Below are 24150 nucleotides of genomic sequence, written 5' to 3'. Positions count from 1 at the left end.
CTGGCCTGATGGTGGGCCCAGAGCAGCGTTTCAGATTGTCCACTCTCACTTGGTAGACCCAGCAAACTGGATGCTTCTGGATCACCATTCACTCACAGAAACGAAGATAGAGAACTACCTTGTCCTTAGACCAGAAGTTACCCCCAGGGCCAGTAGGGAACCGCGTGCACCAGTCTGTTATGGGCTGTGTTTGGCTTTCCCACCTTTGGTGGCTGATTCTTTCCTCCTCCTCCCTGAAGCTAATCAGAATACCTTTGTCTATGCGGAGCTACATTTGGCATCTGGTGTTCCTCACCTAAATGGGCCACTGTCTTTCGGAAACTATTCTCCCATTTTGTAAATTTGGTGAGCTTGTTTCCAGTATTTTATTAATTTATTTCAACCCAGCATTTCCCATATCCTAAACATTTCCATTTTTCACATGACTATCTGTTTTATTTTTAGATTGTATACATGCATGTTTACATAAAGTTTGGTTTTAAACTCTTTTAAACTGTTTTTCTTTCTCCTATTGCTAATCTCGTGTGGGTTCACAATGCTTTAAGTATTTAAGGTATCCATATGTAATGCATTTATACATTTTATCTTAAAATTTGGGAAAAACAAAAATAAGTATCACAACTGTGATATACCTTTAAATTGTATTAAGCCTTTACAATTGTATTAATTGTATTTCATGTGGTGAAAATAAGGATAAATTTAGAGTACTAATAATTACTTTTCCCTCGGTCAGCTATATGTCTGCCTTTCAGTAAGCTCACATTGTGCTTTTCATGAATGCAGAAATTTAGCTTCTTGAATACTAGCCTCTCGTAGAGGCTGAGAATATAGAAAAAGGGGAGAACGTGTGCCCTTCCGTAGGGGAATAGCCAGTAGGTCTTCACTGCAAATGGGACAGGAAGGAATGTGAGTGGACCACAACTCAGCAGATTTTAGAGTCAGAAAATTCCAAGATGACAGGACTGTTGAGCCCTTGTAGGATTTCTAGAGAGTTGGTGTGATCTCTTTATAACCAGCCCTGGACTGTGTGTGTGCCGTGTGTGTACCTAGAAAAGGTTATGTTTCTCGTTGTTTTCAGCTATGGCCAAGCAATAATCTTTCTGACTGATAGTCATCTTAGATGAGATATAGTTACCAAATTTTCTAGTAAAATGCAAAACACGTTGGGAGGACAACAGGATAGACTATTTGAAATCAGTCTGCCCTGGAAACTCAAGGATTCATGTTCCCCTTAACTTGCCCAAATGAATATGACAAAGCATTTTGATGCTGACACTGTGACACTGGGAAATATAGTTTGTATGCCTAAACATTGGGACATTTTGATTGTTAACGGGGATAATGGCTTCGATTGGAAATTAAAATTTCCATGAAAGAATTAGAATGTAAGGGTCCGTAGGTATAATTAAGGACTAGACCAGATAGACTCACTGATGTTTCCTTATGTCCATAATCAACAAACATTTTAGTGCCTTCTATCTATTTTGGGTTTTGCTTCATGAAGTTTTGAAAATAAATATAAGAAAAAAATTACTTCACCATCAAAAAAGCAGAAATGTTTTCCTGCAAGAACTTCTCAGGTGGGACTGATTAAGGAATATTTATTTCTGATGAGAGTATAAGGGGAAGCCAAAGGCAAAAGGGATGCTGTGCCTTTAAATTTGGACATATTTTATAATTGTCCTTGAAGTTTCTGTTTTCATTGTTTGCTTTGGGTGGGACGTGGAAAAATATTTGCGTACTGTATGGCACTAATCTTCATGCGTGTGTTCACGAATTTCCTTTCCTGAGAAAGGTGGTAGGCAATTCATTTGGTGATGGCTTTTCTTTTTAAATGCTTGCAAATGCATGAATTTCTGTACTAAAAATTGATTAAGTTCATTTAGTATCCGAGGGTCAGATCTAAGAGATGTCTCTGAGACACTTCAAAAGTGTGAAGCTTCAGGAATTAAACGTTGAGTTTTCTAGTTGTATATTATCCCAGAAGCTCCCTTAGTTCTGTGATGTGTTTTCATTATAAATTGGTTATGAGCAAAGTACTAATGAACTCATATTTATTCTAAAGAACGTTATTTGGAAAATCTTAATTTACATGTTCAACTAGATTTTTTTGAATGTTTAGATAATATCTTTAAATTATTTTGAGTGGCTTGGAGGTAAGGTATGTTTGTTTTCTTAAGGGCATTAAAATATCAATAGTAGAGAAATCCTTACTCACTCAACAAATATGTCTTGAGCATTTCCCATATGCCCAGCCTACAGAGAAAATATAAATCAGCCTTCCTGGAACCCCACAGTGGGTATTTCTCACAAATGCAAAGCAAAACTTTAATTTGCAAGTCAAATTCTTGAATACTTACCACACCATATACTTGGAATGTAAATTCTATCATAATATTTATTGAGCACTAAGTACATGCTAGGCATTGAGCTGTGTGCTTATCAGGGTACAGAAGTGAAGAGACACGCCCTCGTGTGGCTTATAATATCTGTTGAGAAAGAGGAACGTTAAATAATCACATAAATAAAACTGGAATTTCACCTTGTAGTGCAAGAAAGGAAAGATAAAAGGGATGTATAACAGCTTTTATGGGGTTTTTAGGTAAGGAGGGGAGAGAGAGGTTAGGGAAGGCTTTTCAGAGAAAGTGACATGCTAGAAGTGGCGGAGAAGAAAAGTTAACCAGGGAGAGAGGTGGAGAAAATTGGTTGTGTATTTTTTTTAAGGGGCGAGGGGCATGAGCCAAGAAACCCAGTTTCTAGTTTGAGACACTAGTAAATATTCTTGAGCATGTGTTAATCTTTGGTGTCATTTTCTTTAACCGAGAAATCAGAGTTGAATAGAAAGCTCTAGGATTTCTGCTCTCATCTTTGATTCATATGATCTGCTGCCTTACCAGGAAGCCCCCGATGGCTCTGTTTGGGCCATTTCTGGAGCTGTCAGCATCCAGCCCAGATTCGGTCTGTTCCCAGAAACTGTGCACTGCATCCCTCCCGGGCTGGCCCAGGGCGGGCCAGATTCAGGCAGTTCAGCTGAGCTGCCTCAGCTTCCTGCCCCGCCTGCATCCACACTGTTATCTCCCTCTGAATCAGTCCTTTCCTCATTCCCTCCATTCCTGGAGCAGAAGGTGCTCCTTTTCCTGTTCAAGGTCAAACTTCTCACCTGGACTCATTACTTTGAGCCCCATCGTCTGGCACATTCTTCACCAGCTAATCCCGTCTCTGCCCTGAATCTTCAGACTCTTAGCACTTCCTCCCTCCCCCAAAAGGAGTCAGCTCACTCCTCAGTAAACACGCTCAAATCTTTTTTTTAAATTAAAATAAAATACAGAATAAATATCTCTTCCTTTGAGCCTCATTCCTCCCCTTTATGGCTACCACCCCATCTCTCTCTCTTGCTCTCATTTTCTCACTTTCACTGTTTCACTTATTAAAATATTAAGTTCAATTAAAAAGGCTTAAAGAATTCTTGTCATTGCTGCCTTTAAACGCAATTCCTAATTTTTCAGTTCCCTCTCTTAATACATAGCTATTTGTTGTCTACCGGCATCATGACACGAAAATTTCACTGATGAAATCTAAATCTTAAATTTAAATGGATGGCCGTTCAGTCGAACGGTCCTATTTCATCCCCTTACTGTATGAACTTCCCTGCTGCATTTCAAACTTCCGGTATTGACGATGCCTGCCTTTTTGAAATTCTCTCTTTCCTTCTATTATTCTATTACGTTTCTCACACCTGGTGCTTCTTCCACTTCTGTGACCAGTCCTTCTTTGTCTGCCACCTCTCATCAAGTCTGACCCACGGGGTTTGGTGATGCAGAATCTGATCGCAGATCCTATACGTACCTGTGAGTTATGACTCTGTCATGAAGGAAGGGTGTGCAGAGAATGCAGAGTGGGATTAAACAGTGGCTGGGTTCGTTGATTCGGGTCACTTGGCGAGGCAGCCTATGTGGGAAGTGGAAGAATCAAAGAGGACTTAAGAATTAGGGAACTAGTAATTTGAATCTTGGAGACCAAGGTGAGAAGATGGAACCCTTTGTCGGATTTGGGTTCTACGTTAAAGCGAATTATTTCCTTACAAGATAGTGTTTTAACCCTGGGAAAGTGTAGAATTAACTGCAGATATGGTAGACTAAATAAAACCCAAAGTGTTCGTATTTTTAGATTAGCTTGTGGGAAAGTGTGTCTGTAATATTTTAAATATATACAGTATTTGTCGTGTTTAAGATAATTTGTTACTAACGTGAAGAGCCTTGTGATTCCAATTTAAAATATGTCATTGGGTGAGTGATTTAGACTTTAGATCTTTAAGTTGAAACTTTTAAGATAGTTTTGCTGTTTTATGCTGGATTGAAATGTCTAAGAGAACTGAAGATTTGCCTTTTTTGTGAATTTATTAGTTTTATTACATGACTTAAGTACTAGGGAAGGGTTTCTTTATTGGTCAGAAAACTGAAATAACTTTAAAAAATCAAATACATTACATTCGTCAGTGTTTAAAATGTCTTTTACTTTAATTAACCAAGTTGAAAAATCCCTCTTGAAAGGATTGACAGGAGCCGGCCCAGTGGCGTAGTGGTTAAGTTCACATGCCCTGCTTCTGTGGCCCGGGGTTTGCAGGTTCAGATCCTGGGTGCAGACCTATATGCCGCTCATCAAACTATGCTGTGGTGGCATCCTGTACACAAAATACAGGACGATTGGCAACAGATGTTAGCTCAGAGCCAATCTTCCTCAAAAAAAAAAAAACAGATTGGCAAAGTATAGGAAATTTTAAATAGAATATAAGATTTGTAGTTGATCCCAGCACCCAGAAACCCCTGTTGCTGTCTCCCGCTCCCAAGCATTGATGTGCCCCTGGGCTCCTTCCCCACCCCATACTTCTTCCCACTGTTCTGGCTCCCTGACCAACCTCTGGGAGTGTCAGAGTGTGTGCACTGCTCATAGCTCATATGCATGTGACACCAAATGCAAACCTCCAGCCCTGCTCTCCCCTCACAGCTACAGTTCCACTGAAGACAGCTGCCTGCAGGGCAGATCCACTTGCCTCTCCGCAGACAGCTTTAAACTGAACCCATCTGGAGCTGATTGCATCGCTGCCTCACCCTCAGCTCCACGGATTTGCTGTCCCTCCTGTTACTGTCTCAGCTGATGACAGCGTCTAGTTGTCTCTTCCCCTCAAGAGCAAGGACTGTGGCTAGGGCATCTTTGATTCCTCAGGGCCCAATACCTGCCAGCAGTAGGCATTCAAAAACTCAATCTATGCATACAAAGGGCAAATAAAATATGGGATGACACGAATACATGTTTTGGGACAAGTAGAAAAAGGAAGGCCCCATATCATGTTGGTATCAGTTAAAGTCTCTTGTGAGGAGAACAGCAATAGCTACATTTGTTGAGCACCTGCTGTGTGTCGGGTACTCTGAGTGGTTTATATTCATCATCTAACTTACAGAAGTGAGCTCAGAGAGGTTAAGGAAGCTGTTCAAGGTGACAACGCTAGTAAGTGACAGAGCTGGGACCCAGTCAAGTTTTGTGTGACTCCAGAACCCATGTACTTAGCCAGGAGATTGCCTCTTCAGTGTTAACACTTAACTCTCACCTCAGAGTAGCTGCTTCCACATTCACTTAGATTTCCTCTGACTGATTTTTATACAGTGGCATTACTGATGGGACTATGAGGATCTGATTTAGAAAGTCAGAAATTCATTTAAAATCATTTAGTAGATTTTTTTTTCTATTTCCTTATAAAAGAACTCAGCTTATCTTTTTAGACAGATCAAAATACCAAGACATAATGATTTCAAAGATCGATACTGGCACTTAAGGAAGATACATCAGCAAAGTCAGTTCCCCCAACTTTCCTGCTTGACCTTCCGCTGGTTTAGAAAAACTCCTTCTGGAGTTTTAAAAAACCTTTCCATGTGCTGCTAGACCAAGAAGGATGCATTCCAGTCAAACTGGATGCACAGTGTTGGATTTAGAGGAAATGCAGCTACAAGAGCGCCTTTTAAGAAATAAAAATTGAGAAATCAGCCTTCCAACATTTCCTCCTTCCCCCTCTTTTATGCAGTTCACAGAAACAATGCTCCTTTTTTCTGCTGAGCACTTCAACCCTAGCACAAAATTCATAAGAGTGGTAAAACTGGACCTGCTACCTCATCCGTGTTCACCCCACTCATAGCCTCTCTTCCTCACTCCCATGGAGGATAAACCCTTGAAATACAACCTGCCAAGTACAAGCTAAAGATTGAGATAACGAAGAGTCCTTTGCTCAAAATAAACGTAGTTTTAAAACAATCAGCATTCTAGTCTATATTTCTCATTCCTGAATTAACTCTGTCCCGCCCAAAACTAGTGTGCCTTTTGTGTTGACTCTGGAAGTTGGAGGAACTTTGGTCTAGTTTCTTTTCAGGAAATTATGTATAAAAATATACCACCTTTAACAATGTTTACGAATTAGTTGTTTAGAGGATCAGTTCCCTTGAGCTCTTCTATTTGATTGAGTCGCATAGATAAATTTGAAAACTGGAAAGAGCCTAGGTAACGATACAATAATTATATATGTAGTGCAACAGAATAGATTTCTTGAAAGGGGTTCTAATGAGTGGGAACTTTTTACTAATAATATTTAACTAGAGCATGAGGAATTTTAATTTCCAGAATTGCTTGTGATTGTCGCCAAAATTCAAAATAATTTTTATTATTTTTAAAATTTTTTTTATTTTTATTTTTTGAGGAGGATTAGCCCTGAGCTAACATCCACTGCCAATCTTACTCTTTTTTGCTGAGGAAGACTGACCCTGAGCTAACATCTGTGCCCATCTTCCTTTACCTTATACATGGGACGCCTGCCACAGCATGGCTTAATAAGCGGTGCTTAGGTCCACGCTCAGAACTCGAACTGGTGAACCCCGAGACACCAAAGCGGAGCACATGAACTTAACTGCTGTGCCACCGACTCGCCCTGATTTTTATTATTGCAAAATGCTTCTTCTTCAACTTCAAGGAGTAAGAGAAAGGAACTGTTTTACATGAGGTGGAAAATAATAACAAAACTGAAATAACCTATCTGGCCTTATTCAGAGAATGCAGTAATTCAAGAGTAACTAGCCTTGTTCTCTCAAGTGCACAGACGAAAAGGTAAATATATTTAGGACATGTTTCAATGCTATTTATCACCCTAACCCTAGGACAATTAATGGTCTTATTTTCCAGGTGGAGTGATAGAAACAATAATTTACCCAAAGTGATATGGGACTGCTTGATCTCAGGTCTTCCTTTAAATTGCTCTGTGGTCACAAATCGTTTCTCTGTTCCTTAATCTCTCAACAGATAACATGTTGCCTGTTGCTATAATGCAAAAGCCATGTCCCTTCAGCATCTTACTCGTCATTACTAGATGCTTTAAATTCATAAAGCTCAGGTACTTCATTATCCCATTGAATCCTCGTGTGTTTGTATATGCATAGTAGCCACTGAAATAGGATAACAATGTGGTGAAAGGCACAAATTTTTAGACACAGCTGGGTTCAAATCCCAGTTCTAGAGCTTCTGAACCTCTGTGAGGCTCCGTTTCTTTGTAAAATAGGAGTAATAATTTTGCTGACCCATAGATGGGATCGTTGTTGGCCTAGAAGCTAGGAATCAGATCAGTGTATACATGTGAAGAAATTTTGTATATTAACTTGTATGACTTCTGTAATCAGAAAACAGTTCATAAAAACACTTGCTAAAAATAATGACGTGTACCACTTCATGATAGTCACTCACGAGCATGGCTGTTATCAGGAACATGGGCAATAACAAGTGTTGGCAAGGATGTAGAAAAATTGGAAACCTCAAACGTTGCTCGTGGGAGTATAAAATGGTACATCCACTTTGGAAAACAGTCTGTCAGTTTCTTAAAAGGTTAAACATAGAGTTACCGTATTACCCAGCAATTCCACACCTAGGTGTATACCCAAGAGAAATGAAAACATATGTGCACACAAGAACTTGTGTACAAATGTTCATAGCGGCATTATTCATGATAGCCAAAAAGTAGAAACAATCCAGATGTCCATTGACTGATGAATGGACAAATAAAATGTGATACAGCTATACAGTACACTATTATATGGTCATAGAAAGGAATGGAGTACTGATATGTATTACAACAAGGATGAACCTTGAAAATATCCTTCCAAGTGGAAGAAGTCAGACACAAAGACCACATATTGTATGCTTCCATTGGTATGAAAGGTCCAGAATAGACAAATACAGAGACAGAAGGTAGACTGGTGATTGCCTATGGCTGAGGAGGATGGGGGATCAGGAGTTCATGGCTGAAAGGTACAGCATTTCTTTTGGATGTGAAGAAAATATTCTAAAATTGATTGGTGATAGTTGCACATCTGTAAATATACTTAAAAAACATTGAATTGTACACTTTAAGGGGGTGAATGGTAAGGTGTGTGAATTATATCTCAATAAAACTGTTGAAAAATAATAAAGTGACAGACTTCTAAGTAATTTCAGTAACCTTTGAAGCTTAAAAGTTTTCAGACAAGAGGTCAGTAGACATCTGTTAATTACTCTGTCCGAGGCGTGTCCCCAAATGCATGGGCTTTGACTTGCTGGTAGCTTTGGAGAATCTTCCCTGCCTGTAGCAGCAGTTTTCCCATGTGTCAAAATGAGAAGCTTCAGCTCTGATCTTTAATAGTTTTATTGGGTTTTTTTTCCTGATTATAAAATTAATATATACACACTTGGGAAAAACTCAGAAAAGTATGAGTTCAAAGCATAAATTAAAGAACACAGGTAACCCCGTGCCTCTAAGAGCAGATCCCTTCCTGACTTCTTTCCAGGTTGGAAAGTCTGATCTAGAACTTAGGTTTTAGAAAATCAGGTTCTTATGCCATGTATGTATGTGCATTTGGACAGAACCTTCTCTGAAGCGATCACTCGGATCCCTGACGAGCTCATCTTTCTAAAGGCAGACTTCCGGGCTAGTATAGGTTAGATAGGGTCCCAATGCAGTAACGTTTTGTATTAATTTGAAAACACACCCCCACTTACTTTGTGCAGTTGTTAGCGGTCTCCCCCACCCCACCATTTACACAATATTTTTCTCCCTATTTTATTAACATTTGTACCAGGTTGTGACCTTATTCATTATTTACCTGGTTCCAATTTCTCTAATCTAGATGCGGACCTGTGGAAATAATGGGTTGTGAGGAAAATGCTGCCCAGATCTCCAAGCCTGGGAGCCAGTTCCCTGGGAATCACACCTTCCCCAGGGCAAGTCGTAGTGTGGGGCTGACTTAACGTGTCAGGTGAATATAGTAGCCTATTCTTTGTTAGGAGAAAAAAATGGATTAATTATTTGGCTTAAGTCCACCCAACTAAGGTTAGCCTTAAAGGAACAAATACTTCCCCTAGTTTTTGATTGTCCAGTACAGAACTAAAATAATTGTAAATCTTGCTTAGATAAGGAATCAGACCTCTTACACTTCTGTTAGCTCACAATCGAAGTACTTATTTATAATTTTCCTTATAAAATTACTTCCCTGAATGGGTCTCTTAGTACAAGGAAATTAACTGCTAACAGGGAATCCATTTCTAGGAAGAAACGTAACTAAAAACTATCTCATCCTCTTAACTCTTCCAGCACTTTCTGCCTCCTCCTCGGTCAACACTTACCTATTATTTTTATTGCTGGTTATTCTTTCATGTGAAAGTGTTTTATTTTCTCAGATGGTTGTAAATTTTTTTTTAAGTAAGTCCTGTAAATGTCTTTTTATCTCCCACAATACCTTAAGGTCAAGCCCTAAATATTTCTTGATTAATTATTTGCCAGCGGGTGTGGCTAGCCTTCTGGAAGTATGGGCATTTGTGATCCAGTTACATAGTCTTCTATCTTTCTCAAGACACAATTAGTGTTATACTGTCCACAGTAAAGCAGAAAAGAGCAGCTGTTTTGGAGCAAAATCAAAACATTTGACGGTTGCTTAAAGGTATGTGGCTGTTCATTGTACTAATCTTTCCAGTCTTCTGTAGATTTGAAAATTTTCAGAATCAAAAGTTTAAAAACACAAAGTTAAAACCCCCCATCTATTTCCAGAACTTAGACCCAATATCATATCTTTTCCAGACTCAACTTCTCAAATGAGTTGTTTATTTCAAAGGATGCTAAATTTCGGCAAATCACTGCATGTTTCTAAGGACCCAAAACCTTTTTCCTTGAACCCTGCTCGTTTTCTTTCTTCATAAAAGTTCTTCACGTTGTGTTTCAGTTCTGTCCTCCCCAAACCTTAATCAATAAATTAACTGAGTATTTCACAAAAGATGTTCTCCAATCACAGTTTGTTTTCAGTCTAGAAGAGGGAGCTTCAGGTATTAGGCAAATACTCACATAAGTGTAAATTTTCAGTGGTGACAAGTGCTGTATGAATTGATAGTTAGAGGTGTTTGACCCAGTAAAGGGAAGTAAAAGAAGGCTTCTCTGAGGAACATAGCGGGAGTTAACCGGGGAGAAGGGACAGCATGAGCAAAGGCCCTTTGGTGGACGGGAACAAAACAATATGGGACTAAAAAAAGACCTGTGAAGATGGACCTCAGAGAGGAAGATGGTTCAAGATGCACTTGAAGACATGGGTAGGAATTTTGTCTTCTCACCTTAAGAACAATGGGAAGCTACTGAAATGTCTTTAAAATCAAGGAGCTGGCGTAATCCAACCTGTGCTTGGAAAAGATTACTCCAGCTGTGTTGTGGAGAACACCCAGTTGGTGTGGGCAGACCCGTCAGAAAGCTTTGGCAGTGGACTAAGCAAGAGACATAGATCATTTGGTCCAGATTTGAATGGCAGTTCAGTAGAGAGAATTGTACTAATTCAAGAAATATTTAGAAGATCAAAGTGTCAGTCAATGTTGGTATAGTCTAGGTTTCAATGAGGGTTCAGATAGAAGTGAACTGGTTCAAGAAATATTTCATAGATAAAGTCATCAGGAATTGGTGATGGATTAGCAATGAAAAGTGAGGGAAAGAGAGATGTCAAGGAAGACACACAGATCATATGATTCATCCTATGTATGTACAGCAGCCCATTGAAGGCTCTGAGAAGTTTTACAGCAAAGAAACCTAACTATCTAATCCAGCATTTCCCAAATTCATTTGAGGCCAGAATTCCCCTTTTCTTTTCCTGGTAGTAGTTACTAACATCCTGGTAATATAATTCGGATAACTCTGAGATAGCCTAAGTAGGCTTTTTTACTTTGAACGATTCCAAACATTCTTCACCATTTTTTTTTGGAAACCTCTGTATTAGGCTGCTATCCCTGCCACAACAAAATACTTTAGACTGGGGGGCTTAAGCAACAGCAATTTATCTTCTCACAGCCCTAGAGGCTAGAAGTCCAAGTTCAAAGTGTCAGCAGGTTCAGTTTCTCCTGAGGCCTCTCTCCTTGGCCTGCAGATGGCCGCCCTCTTACTGCCTCGTCACATGGTCGAGCCTTGGTCCGTGTGTTGTCTGTATGTCCTAACTCCTCTTCTAATAAGGATGCTGGTCAGATTGGATTAGGGCCCACCCCAAGGGCCTCATTTTACTTTGTTGTTGCTACGTGCCATCAAGTCTGCTACGACTCCTGGCGACACTATGAATGACTGATGTCCACAATGGCCCATCCTTAACAGCCCTACTCAGCTTCTGTCGACTCAGGCCCATGGCTTCCTTTATGGAGCCAATCCATCTCATGTTTGGTCTTCCTCTTTTCTTACTGTCTTCTGCTTTTCCCAGCAGTATTGTCTTTTCCAAAGAATCCTGCCCTCTCATGATGTGCCCCAAGTAGGACAGCCTCAGTTTTAGCATTTTTGCCTCCAGCAATAGTTCAGGCTTAATTTGCTCTAGGACCCACTTGTTCGTCTGTCTGGCGGTCCAGGGTATTCACAGAGCTCTCCTCCGGCACCATATTTCAAATGAATAGTTTTTTTCCTGTCAGCCTTCTTCACTGTCCAGCTTTTGCACCCCAGCATAGTAATTGGGAATACAGGGGTGTGGAAGATCTTGGCTTTAGTCTCTAATGACACTTCCTTATACTTGATGATCTTTCCTAGTTCTTTCGTGGCTGCCCTTCTGTCTCAGTCTTCTCTTGATTTCTTGGCTGCAGACTCCATTTAAATTGATGACTGAACCGAGGTAAACAAAATCTTTAACAATTTTAATGTCTTCATTGTCTACATTAGTTTTGTAGTTTTTCTGTAGTCATTTTACCTTAATTACCTCTGTAAAAGTCCTCTCTCTAAATACAGTCACATTCTGAAGTACTGAAGGTATAGCTTCAACATATGAATTTTGAGGGAATAAAATTAGGCCCATAAAAACCCCAGAGGGGTAAATTTCTCTTCCGGAGCTGGTGCCACCTTCTAGAGCTTCTTCTAAATGCTTCTTCTAGAGCATCCACACCCTATACCACATCCAAGGTCTCGGGGCGCTGTGTCCTAAGGAGTCATCCTAAAATGTCTCCATCATAAGCATTCTCCATGGTTAAGTCCCAGGACACACTGTGGTAAGATTTTTGTTACTTACTCCGACTTCTTCTTTTTTTGAGGACGATTAGCCCTGAGCTAACATCTGCCGCCAATCCTCCTCTTTTTGCTGAGGAAGACTGGCCCTGAGCTAACATCCGTGCCCATCTTCCCTTACCTTATATGTGGGATGCCTGCCACAGCATGGCTTGACAAACGGTGCCTACATCCGCACCCAGGATCCGAACTGGAGAACCCCAGGCCACCAAAGCAGAACGTGCGAACTTGACTGCTGCACCACTGGGCTGGCCCCCAACTCAGATTTCTTGTTAGTAACCCTATAAAATCCCAACAAAGGATAAGGAAAAGGCGACAAACAGTATTTCTCTGACCAGCTCCATACCCAGATATCAAAGATGGAGATTATAGTGGAGGAGAGCGAATGTTTCTGGATTTTTCTTCTAACTGGCTGAGACCAGCATTTCACCTTGAAGCAGCAGAACACCTAAGCCCAAGTGAACACCAGTCTGCCCCTCTCCACTGTGCCAGCAGTCCGGAGTCCGGCATCCTTGTAGCCAGGTCTGTTATATGGGGGGTGGGGGGGGGGGTGGGTATCAGGTTGTTAGATGCATGGGAACTAAAATTCAGATTCTTACTTCACTCTGCTCAGAAAGCAAGTCATTCAACTTTTCTCTGTTTCTTATGCTAGGAGAATGGCTGAGAAGATTATGTTGATAGATCATTCTGTCTAAAAAGAAAAAAACACTCTGTGCATGTAAAACTAGACTGTCCTTCATCCCATCAGACTTAAAGTAGTCAGACAGCCGGAACTGTGGGTGCATTGAACCAGCGATTCGTAAAACTCACCCAAGAAGTTAATATTCTGTTATCTTGCATGCTATTTTATATTCTGTATTCTCCGCCAAAGTCACCTTCAGTTTTCCCATGTTTCTAGTTTCAGCCAAGCTTTTAAATGTCATCACATCATCTTTACTGGAATTAAGTCCCAAATAAAGACAAACCAATGAAAACTGCCTGCTTACTTGCTGGTTATATACAATTTATGTTAAGGAAGGAGGCAGGATTTCTTTTCGTCCTCAATCCTTTGTTAAGTCTCCAAGTCTGTCTGCTGCTTTTTGGAACCTGGATACCACTAGCTGAGTCATTTTATGAAATGCATCCGCTACGTTGTTCCAAGTTGACAGCAGAAGATGTTGGGTTTACACGTCGGTCAGCTCCTTCCAAGAGGAGATTCTTTGACCTGGCTACAGTAAAACCACTGTTCTCTCCTTCATGACAGCGTGGAGGGGTCCGTGAAAATAAAACGCACTGGACAGATCTCCCTGAACTTGTCCGACGAGAGTTACTGGAGCTCGTCCGGTTCTGATACGTTGCCCCTTCACAGCCGGTGCTATTAGGCACTGTTTCATGAATCAAGGTTGGATTATGGCCTCTATCTATGCCTCAGAAGAAAGTTAATCAGGGACTGATAGGTCTTTGTTCAAGGCTGGCTTATTGTCTTTTCTTTTTCCTAGTAGATATTTACATAACTCGTATATTCTTTCTAGGGCTGTCACAGCGGCCCCAGTGCTCCTGAGGTCACCTTAGTTCAAGTCTGTCCTCTGCCGCATTAGCACCTTGACCTTTTGTCAGTCTGGCTTGAAGTTCAAAGCCCTGACTCCTGGTTTTAGATGGAAATATTTTATCCCTTCTCTCTTCTCACATGCATGGCTCTGCAGGTCTCAGGAGAGGGGTTCTAGGAAGCCTGGTAATTACATTGTTTATTTACTAGTTTCACACAAAACCAAACCAATCCCAGGCACACCACCAAGCAGCCTTTAGGGAAATAGATTTCAAAAAGCTTCACTAAAACCACTTATTTGTTGACATTCAGAGACATTTAATCATTCTGCTGAGCAAGAAACACTTAGACCAAACAAGGAAAAACCCAACCTTTCAAACACCTGACCTTTGTCAAAGGTTTATTGAGAAAGGAAAGCCACAAAAGAGCTGGAGGTGCCAAATCCGGGCAGCCTTTGTCACACCCCTTGGCCAGGTGACAGTATCATATGGCATGGGATACGAGCTTAAGAAAAAAAAAGGAACAAGGTTTCTCTCTCTACAGAAACTGGATTAAAGTTACTGTTCCTTTTTATGACTTATAGTGTGTATCCCCTTTCTAAAATATATTTTCCTTCTCCCACTTCGGCTCACTACCCCTGACACACACAGACACACACACACACACACACACATGCACACACACACACACACACTGTCCTATACCTTCAGAACATATTTGAATAATACATACTGCTAAAAATACCCATCATCACAAACATACTCTTCCTCTTGGACACCTGTTTGTTCTAGTTCATGGCTGTCTGGAAGTTCTGAAGATGTAACTCAGCCCAGAGCTTTTTGTTAAACAATAGAGAAAGCCATTAATTTCTCTATGTGAGGATAACACATGTAAAATAATTAAAGCAGTGCCTGGGACAGCCCCAGTGATCCAGAAATGGGAGTGGCGGCAGCACTAGTGATTGATGGTGCTTGTTACTGGGATGGAGGTGATATGTGTGACATTGTAGGATCCACTTATTAAAAGGGCAAGAACCATATGCCAGGCTTTGCTTGTTTTGAAGTAGCTTTCTTTGCCCAAGGTTAATGAAATACTTCAAAAGGCAAAAAGAGATTCTTGTGCGCGCACACATGTTTTTTAGTATGAAAATTCTCAAACTACAGAAAAGTTGGAAGAATTGCACATGAATCACACTCACCATCTAGAATATGCACTTAACGTTTTGGATCTTGTCTTTATCACACATCTAACTACCTTGCTATCCATTCACATTTTGCATCTTTATCACACATCTAACCACCTTGCTATCCATCCATCCTTTTTTTTTTTTTTCAGTGAGGAAGGTTGACCCTGATCTAACGGCTGTGTCCGTCTTCCTCTATTTTACATGCCACCACAGCATGGTTTAATGAGCAGTGTGTAGGTTCGCTCCTACGATCCAAACCCATGAACCGTGGGCCAACGAAGTGGGGTGCACAAACCCAACCACTACGCCACCAGGCTGGCCCCTTCCATCCCTCTTTTTTTTTTAAACTGCCTTTTTTAACTGCATCTCAGAGTAGGCTGCAGACATCAGTTCATTTCAAACATTTCAGCATGTATTTTGTTAACTATGAGTTCAGTTTTTGTTTAAGGTTCACTTCTTCTCCTCCGTCTCATTTTCCACCACCCTCTCCCCTTCCTCTGGTGTAAATTACGTACAGTGAAATGCACAAATCCAAGTGTACGATTTGGTGAATTTTAGCAAGCGCATACAACGGTGCAACCCAACTCCCCATCAAGCTATGTAGAGAACATTATCACCCCAGGAAAATCCCCCTTGTTTCCCAATCAATCCTTGTCCCCACCCCCATGGAGTCAGTCATTATTCTGATCTTTTTTTTAATCACCATAGATTAATTTAGCCTGTTAAAAACCTCATATGGGGCCGGCCCAGTGGTGCAGAGGTTAAGTTCACACATTCTGCTTCCGTGGCCCGGGGTTCACTGGTTCAGATCCCAGGTGCAGACCTACGCACCAGTTGGCAAGCCATGCTGTGGCAGGCATCCCACATATAAAGTAAAGGAAGATAGGCACAGATGTTAGCTCGGGGCCAATCTTCCTGAGCAGAAAAGAGGAGGCTTGGCAGCAGATGTTAGCTCAGGGCTAATCTTCCTCAAAAAGAAAAGAAAATTTACCTAAAAAACCCCAAACTTCATATAAATGAATCATACACTCTGTGAGTCTGTTCTCTTTTGTGTCAGGCTTCTTTCATGCAGCATGTTTTTGAGTTTTATCTATGTTTTTGCATCTATCAGTAGTTCATTCTTTTTTATTGCTCAGTAGTTGTTCGTTGTATGACCATACCACAGTGTATTATACCGTTGATGGACATTTGGGTATTTCCAGTTTGCTGCTTTTCTGAATAAAGCTGCCATCAACACTCTTGGACAGGTCTTTATGTGGATTTATATTTCCATTTCTCTTGGGCAAATATCTAGGTGTCAAATTGCTGGGTCATAGGGTTGCTCCATCCTTCACAGCCATGCCTGCTGGGCTCAGATTTTCTTGGAGCAGCAACCTCCAAATCCATTCAAGTCCAGAGTATTTTTTTCCCACATGTAATAGCAGAACAAGGGGCAGTAACAGGTATCCGTAGGTTCTAAATTTTCTCATCCTTCTGCTTGAAGATAGTGCATTTCTCAACCGGCATGTTAAGACGTGTTAGCATATGGATCGGTGGGAGAAACAGCACTTTGGACATTGGCCGTAACTCCAGCTTATCTCATTTCCATGGGCTACTGTATAGTTGTTGTTTTTGTTAAGTTGATTATTTTATTTTATTACTCTTTTTTTGAGGAAGATTAGTCCTGAGCTAACATCTGCTGCCAATCCTCCTCTTTTTGCTGAGGAAGATTGGCCCTGAGCGAACACCTGTGCCCATCTCCCTCTACTTTACACGTGGGGCGCCTGCCACAGCGTGGCTTGATAAGCAATGTGGATGTCTACACCCTGGATCCAAACCAGCAAACCTGGCATCCCGAAAGCGGAGCTTGTGATCTTCATGCCACCAGCCAGCCCCTGTATAGCTGTTGATTTCAGCCGGTCCCTCGACACTGCTCAACTACACGTTTCTTTGTCACTTCTCTCTGTCGTCCTCTATTGCATCCATTTTAAACCCTCTCTCTTCTAATCAGATCTCAGACCCAGTCACTCTTAGTACTCCTTCACAGCATTGCTTCTCAACCAGGATGTTTTGTGCCCACCTCCGTCTATCAATAACTAGTGTTGTGCTTGGACCAGCCCTTGTGGTTCTTATTACAATTGCAAGATGCTCCTCAGCGATAACCAGGAGGAAACTTTGAAAAAATAAAAATTTGTTGCTCACGGGACCTGGAAATGACACAGCACACCTGGGGCCACAGAGACTTTGGGGAGAGACTAGGAGAGTGAACAGGCCTTGGGTGGGCCTTTTATTAGGGTCGAGGGTGGGGGCCTAGGGTTTCCTGAGCTCACTCTTTGTTGGTGAATTTAAAACATAAGAGCAGGAATTTAAAGTACGGGAAAAGGAAAAAAAAGTGACCCACATGGTCAGTTATCTAAATCAACCAAAATCTCTAAACCAAAGGAACCTCAGGAGGAGGGGGCAGCCTGGCTCTGTCTAGTCGTGGCGGCTGGCGATGTGTTAATTTCAAATAGCCCTCTTTGAAAGAGATGCCTCAGCAATCCAAGCTTAAGTTGGACACTTGCATTGCAAACAGAAGAGCCAGCTGTCAGGGCTTACACAACACGGGGTCGCTTTTGCCCCCCATATGACAGTGTCTTGATTGTCATGTAGTCAGAAAGGGTGCTACTAGCATACAGTGGGTTAAGGCTGCCGAACATCGTACGATGCAAAGGACAGTCCCCCAAAACAAAGAATTATCCATTCTAAAATGTCACTACTGCCAAAGTTTAAAAACCCAGTACCTTACAGGCAAAGGAGATGTTAGAATAGGCTTCTTCATGTGCTTTATGCTATGGACTGCTTTATCGGTCTGCTGAAGCCTATGGACCCCTTCTCAGAAGAATATTTTTAAATGCATAAAATAAAATATATGATTACAAAGGAAACACAGTTATCAATTTTAAAACATTGCGATATAGTGATATGTGCCTCTTTATAAGTGCATTACAGAACACGACCTAGCAGCGGTCTAGTAACTACCATAGGAATGAGCAAAACAACGTTTTGAGATCTAAAACTGTAATATGAAAATATCTGTGATTTCTATTAGAGACAAAGTCACAGGAACGGCTGATGATGCTGTAGTTTGAATTGAATTGAAGAAATTGCTAGTTTTTTGAAGAAAATGTTAAATTTTATTTAGAGGTTAGTGAAGAAGATGTGACTTTTTCTCACTTAAGTTCACAGATGCCCTGAATTCTGTCCATGAACCCCATGGGGCTCTGCACGCCCCAGCTTAAAACTCCCACTTTCAAGGAGATCACCATCACCATAAAAAAGTAATTTTATCTATATCTACATCCATCCTTCCTTCCTTCCCTCCTGATGCAAAATAGATGTTCCTCTCCGTCTGAGTTCACTTGCAGACGACAGAAATTACATTAGCTATTTCAAGCAAGATGAAATTTAATACAGGGAATTAAATGCTTACGATGTCCCTGGAACGCCCGGAGTAGCGGGCTCGGTAACACCGAAGACACCATCACAGAACTAACCCTCCCGGGGAGCTTCCTCCTCTACACAACCGGAAAGGGGGGGAGTTGAAAGTGATCATTGGAACTCTGACTCCAGGGGCGCTGCCTTAGCAGGGATTAGCTGGTAAGCAGCTGCAAATGATGGCCATGCTAATGGAGCTGCATAGGCAAAAAAACAAATGCCCTGCTTTCTGCCTCTTGACATCCACAAAGCACCTGGACATTGGAACACTTCCTAAGAATAACCCAGTCTGCCCCTACAGGACTTGCCAGCAGAAAAAGCAGAAGTAGCCAAAGTACAACCTCTGTCTCACTTCCTTCCCCCTTGCTCATCTTACATAAGACTGTCTGAATCTGAGTCTGCATGGGAACCCTACTGCAAGAGAGTCTGGGAAATCTTGTTGGCTTTCTAGCCTCTGCAGAACAGGAAGACACATAAAATGAGCTGAGCACAGGCCCACCTTATTCCTCACCCATCTCCGGTCTAAGAGACTTGACCCTTTGCTGTTCCCTCTTGCCTGCTGACAGATGGTACTCAAGTGATGATCCCGTCTCTTTCCTCTGTCTTCAACTCCTCCCTTTCTGCCAACTGTGTCCTATCAACATATCCAAACTTGAACTTGAAAACTCTCCAAATTTAAGCAAACCTCCCTTTAATCCTACTTCCTTCTTTCTGTCTCTCACCTTCCATTCACAGCCAATTTTCTTCTAAGAGCTATGTATGCTCAGTGCTCAATCTAGCTTCCAGGTTCACTACTCCACCAAAATTGCCTTTGCCACGGTCACCAGTTACTTCCAAGGTGCTAAATCTAAGAGACATTTACAGTCCTTTTCTTGACTTGACCCTTGAATGTCCTTTAACGCTGCTGGCCAGTCCTTACTCGCTGAAACACTTTACCTGCTTCCGTCACCACACTCACTTCTCTGTATTTTTTTAAATTTTTTTTTCAAATAAAACTCTCACATATTTGTTACTGAACCAACCTACTAGTATGGAAGCATAGAAACAAAGAGAAAAATCATTTTCCTAATAAGACTTGTTCAACTGTCCAGATAGTTGTGATGTTTTCAGATGGTTTTGATATGGAAAGATGCTAGTGACCTTGAGAAAGCATAAATACGGCACCATTTCGGGTGTGCTTCCTGTAGAGCCAGCTTGCTTCTTCTGCAGTGTCTCCTCCTAGAGTTGCGCCTGATTTTATTTCCAGAGTTCATGCAAATCCGTTGCAGAATGGGACAGCTCTGCTGTTGTTTCTTGGCCGGAAATCACTTGATCCTGAAAGTCTTGTGAGAAGACATGGCAAGGAATGGAGTCAACCCTCTTTATTTATTTATGTTTTCTACTCTTCTTCCTGCAATTTGTGAATCTCTTTTGTAGTCTTTATTTATTTTTTTACATTAAGCAGTGTTCTTCAAGATTTAGTCTTTGCTTTGATTGACGCTACATACTTATTGCCTCTAATTGCTTATTCAGTCTCATGGCCCTATTTGTTAGCTATATTGCTGATGGGTCTGAAACCTTTTTATTGAGCCCAAAGGTCTCTCCTAAGCTTCCGGCCAATATATACAACTGCCAACTGGACACCTCCCTTTGAATGTTCATCAAGCACCTTTGATACAGAATACACCAAAGTGAAGTCTTCTTCCCACCCCCAAGCCTGCGCCTCCTTATTCCTGTTACCCAGAGATAGGGTGACCATCCATCGGTGTTTGCTCAAGATGCTTCCAGTTGACGCCTGCTGTCCTTTCATAATTAGTGTAAGTGCTGCCTTTATCCTCAAAAGTGACTCAGTGCTGCACTTAAAAGCTTGCTTTAAAACTTCATTTGGGTATCACTTTATGTAAATAATGCTTTTTAAAGAGGAGGTTAAAAAGACAATATTTTCTTCACAAGGAGAATTTTTAAAACACAACCTATATCTTGCAATATGCTGGAGAAAATTAAAAACCAAGCAAAACTTAAAAGAAGTCTGAAAATAAAGGAAACAACCAGGAGGCATTAAGAAACTGATAAAATTAGACAACAGAATAGAGATTCAGCACAAAGCATAAACGTAAATGGTTTAAACTTTTCCATTAAAAGGCAGGGATTCTTAGGTTGAGTCAGAAAAGAAGTAAGGTCAATTGCTATTCACCCAGAATAATGTGACAAAGAAAATAAACAATACAAAAAAGCAAAAATAAGGCAAACAAATGCAAAAGAGAGAAATAAGGGATTGCATACTAATATCAGAAAAAATACAAAGAGAAATAAAACAAAATAACAAATATGGTCTTTCGATCTTTGATCAACAGTGTAGTTTCCAACAAAACATGAAATTATGATTTTGTATATATCAGATAACTCAGCTTCAAATACAAGCAAAAAAATAGGAATAGATAAAGGAAAAATTGAAAAAGGACTAATATGGAGGGAGAATTTAACACAATTCTCCCAGTATTCCAAGATATTCCTTGAATCTGTGGGGTAGACACATATTTTAAAAATCATGCTTATTCTTTCCAAAACATGCTTTAGAAGAATATTCTTGTCTAACATCATATGATACATGCTATCTTTATGTAGCATATCACTGAAGTCTAAAACGAAATCTGCTATGGAGAGACTGCCAATAAATATACATCATGATTTAAAAAAAAAAATCTGACTCAATTTTGACAAAAATCATAAGCTCATCCTACTACCTACCCCAAGATGATCTTTGTTTTCATTTGGGTTTATTTACTTTTATTATATATGTGGTGATTTGTTTATAATAAAATTGAAATTACATTTTATGCACATACCCTGCTTTTTTTTTCACTTAATGTTATTTCCCCTTTTTCCAATTTATGAATATATTATAATTTATTTAAAGTTGTTTCTATTTTGAGCACTAAAGTTGTTTAAAGTGTTCTATAGTATTAAAAATAAAAACTAAGTGGAACACTCTTTTTTAAAGATCTTTGTTTATACCTATCTGATCTTTGGTTAGACTCCAAGAACTGGAATTTTTGGAGCAAAAGTTGTTAATATTTTCAAGGCTCTTTAACACTGGCTGTTTCCGTAGAAAAACTAAGAGATCAATTTGTTAGAGAAAAGTGATATCCAGTCATTTGCATTTATTTCTGTAGTTGATTAATTTTAAATGTTCATTGGCTGATTTATTCTTATCTTAATTGGTTGATCATGTCTTTTGTTATTTTTTTATTGGTATCTTTAATAAATATCCTATTGAATTATGAAACCTTTTAAAGTTAAGGGGAATAACCCTTTATCATCTGTCTTTTAAGGTGAAAAATGTTTGCTACTTCCGTAATCTATTAATGTTTTGCTTTGTGGTTCTTCCAGACATTGAGTAACTGAAAAGGCCTTCCTTAGATAAATATTCACTTGTATTCCCTCTAAATATTTTTTGTTCTCATTTAATGTAATTCAGGGTCTTTTTCCTAATGACCTGTTGTCCTAGCACCGTTTACGAAATAATTGTAGAAATCCACAGGATCTTATATGTAGAAGAGCCTAAAGATTTCACACACAAAGAAGTTAGAACTAATAAATGAATTCATTAAAGTTGCAGGATACAAAATCAACATAGAAAAATCAGTTGCATTTCTATATGCTAACAAGAAACTATCCAAAAAGGAAATTTAAGAAACCAGCCCCATTTACAGTAGTATCAAAAAGAATAAAATACTGAGGAATAAGCAATCGAGGAGGTGAAAGACCTGTACACTGAAAATTACAAAATATTGATGAAAGAAATAAGACAGAAATAAGTGGAAAGATATCCTGTGTTCATAGATTGGGAGACTTAATATTAAAATGTCCATAATACCCAAAGCACATTCAATGCAATACCTGTCAAAATCCCAACTGCATTTTTTACAGAAAAAGAAAAAACAATCCTAAAATTCATATGGAACCACAGAAGACTCAGAATAGCCAAAGCAATCTAGAGAAAGAAAAACAAAGCTGGAGATATCATATTTCCTGATTTCAAAACATATTACAAAGCTACTGTAATTAAAACAGTATGGTACTGGCATAAAAACAGACATACAGACCAATGGAACAGAATAGAAAGCCCAGAGATAAACTCATGCAGTTTAGGCTGCTATAATGGAATACCATAGACTGGGTGGCTTATAAACAACAGAAATTTATTTCTCACAGTCCTGGAAGCCAGAAATTCCAAGATCAAAGTGTCGGCAGATTCATGTCTGGTGAGATCCTACTGTCTAGTTCATAGACAGCTGTCTTCTTGCTATAACCTCACATGGCATCAGGGGTGAGGGAGTTTTCTGGGGCTTCTTTTCTAAGGGCACTAATCCCATTCATTAGGGCTCTTGCCCTCATGACCTAATCACCTCCCAAGGGCCCTACCTGCAAATACTATCACACTGGATATTAGGTATCAACATGTGAATTTTAGGGAGACACAGACGTTCAGTCTATAGCATAAGGTCAACTGATCTTTGACAAGGGTGCCAAGAATACACAATGAGGAAAGGATAGTCTCTTCAACAACTGGTGTTTGGAAAACTGGATATCCACGTGGAAAAGAATGAAATTGGACTCTTATCTTATACCATACACAAAAGTAACTCACAGTGGACTAAAGATGTAAACATAAGACCTGAAACTGTAAAACTCTAAGAAGAAAACTTAACAGAAAACCTTAATGGCATTGATCTTCACAGTGATTTCTTGGATAGGACAATAAAAGCACAAGCAACAAAAGCAAAAATAGACAAGTGGGACTACATCAAGCTAAAAAGCTTCTGCACAGCAAAGGAAACAGTGAAAAGACAACCAGTGGAATGGGAGAAAATACTTGCAAATCATATGTCTGATAAGGGGTTAATATTCTTTGGGAGTTTTTAGGCAAAAATAGCTCACCACGAAAGAGTACCATTTCACTAGGATGACAGTCTTCTTTATTAATTTTTTAAATGTAAGTTACACATACTATAACATGATATGTTAGCATTACATTTAATATAGTGGTTTAATCTATAAAAGTTTTAGTATAAACAGGAAAATGAATGAGAAAAATAAGACTACATTCCTAGATGAGAGAACCGTGGGTGACGGTGAGATATGGTTAGATAACCTTGACTATAAGAAGCACACCAATGTATTTTTCCATTTTTAATTCAACAAACATTGACTGAATACCTTCTCTTTGTGCCAGATATTGTTGAGGACCTGGAATAACAAAAAAGAATGAGAGAGTGTCCCTAAACCAGTTGTTGGACTCCTTGGCTTGGCGCTACCTCAGAGTTTGTCCAGCACATCCAGAGTGCCAAATGCATCAGGCAATCAAAGGAAGGCTTTAGTGTCAGGTCCGAAATGTTAGTGCAAATGAACGTAACCTGAGATTTTACCAAACAGGAT

The 24150-nt window shown here is 40.0% G+C and overlaps 1 protein-coding gene and 1 pseudogene across 7 annotated transcripts in view; one reads left to right on the top strand and one right to left on the bottom strand.

The window, feature by feature from the left end:
- Nucleotides 1-24150, top strand: part of C3H4orf19 (chromosome 3 C4orf19 homolog) — an 84980-nt gene that overhangs the window by 12356 nt on the left and 48474 nt on the right. The window lies entirely within an intron of this gene.
- LOC138923689 (large ribosomal subunit protein eL39-like) lies at nucleotides 19839-20069 on the bottom strand (annotated as a pseudogene).

Source organism: Equus caballus, chromosome 3 (assembly GCF_041296265.1).
Source record: "Equus caballus isolate H_3958 breed thoroughbred chromosome 3, TB-T2T, whole genome shotgun sequence".
NCBI lineage: Eukaryota > Metazoa > Chordata > Mammalia > Perissodactyla > Equidae > Equus > Equus caballus.
Note: the sequence above shows the minus strand (reverse complement) of the source record. Positions and strands in the feature narration are given on the sequence as shown.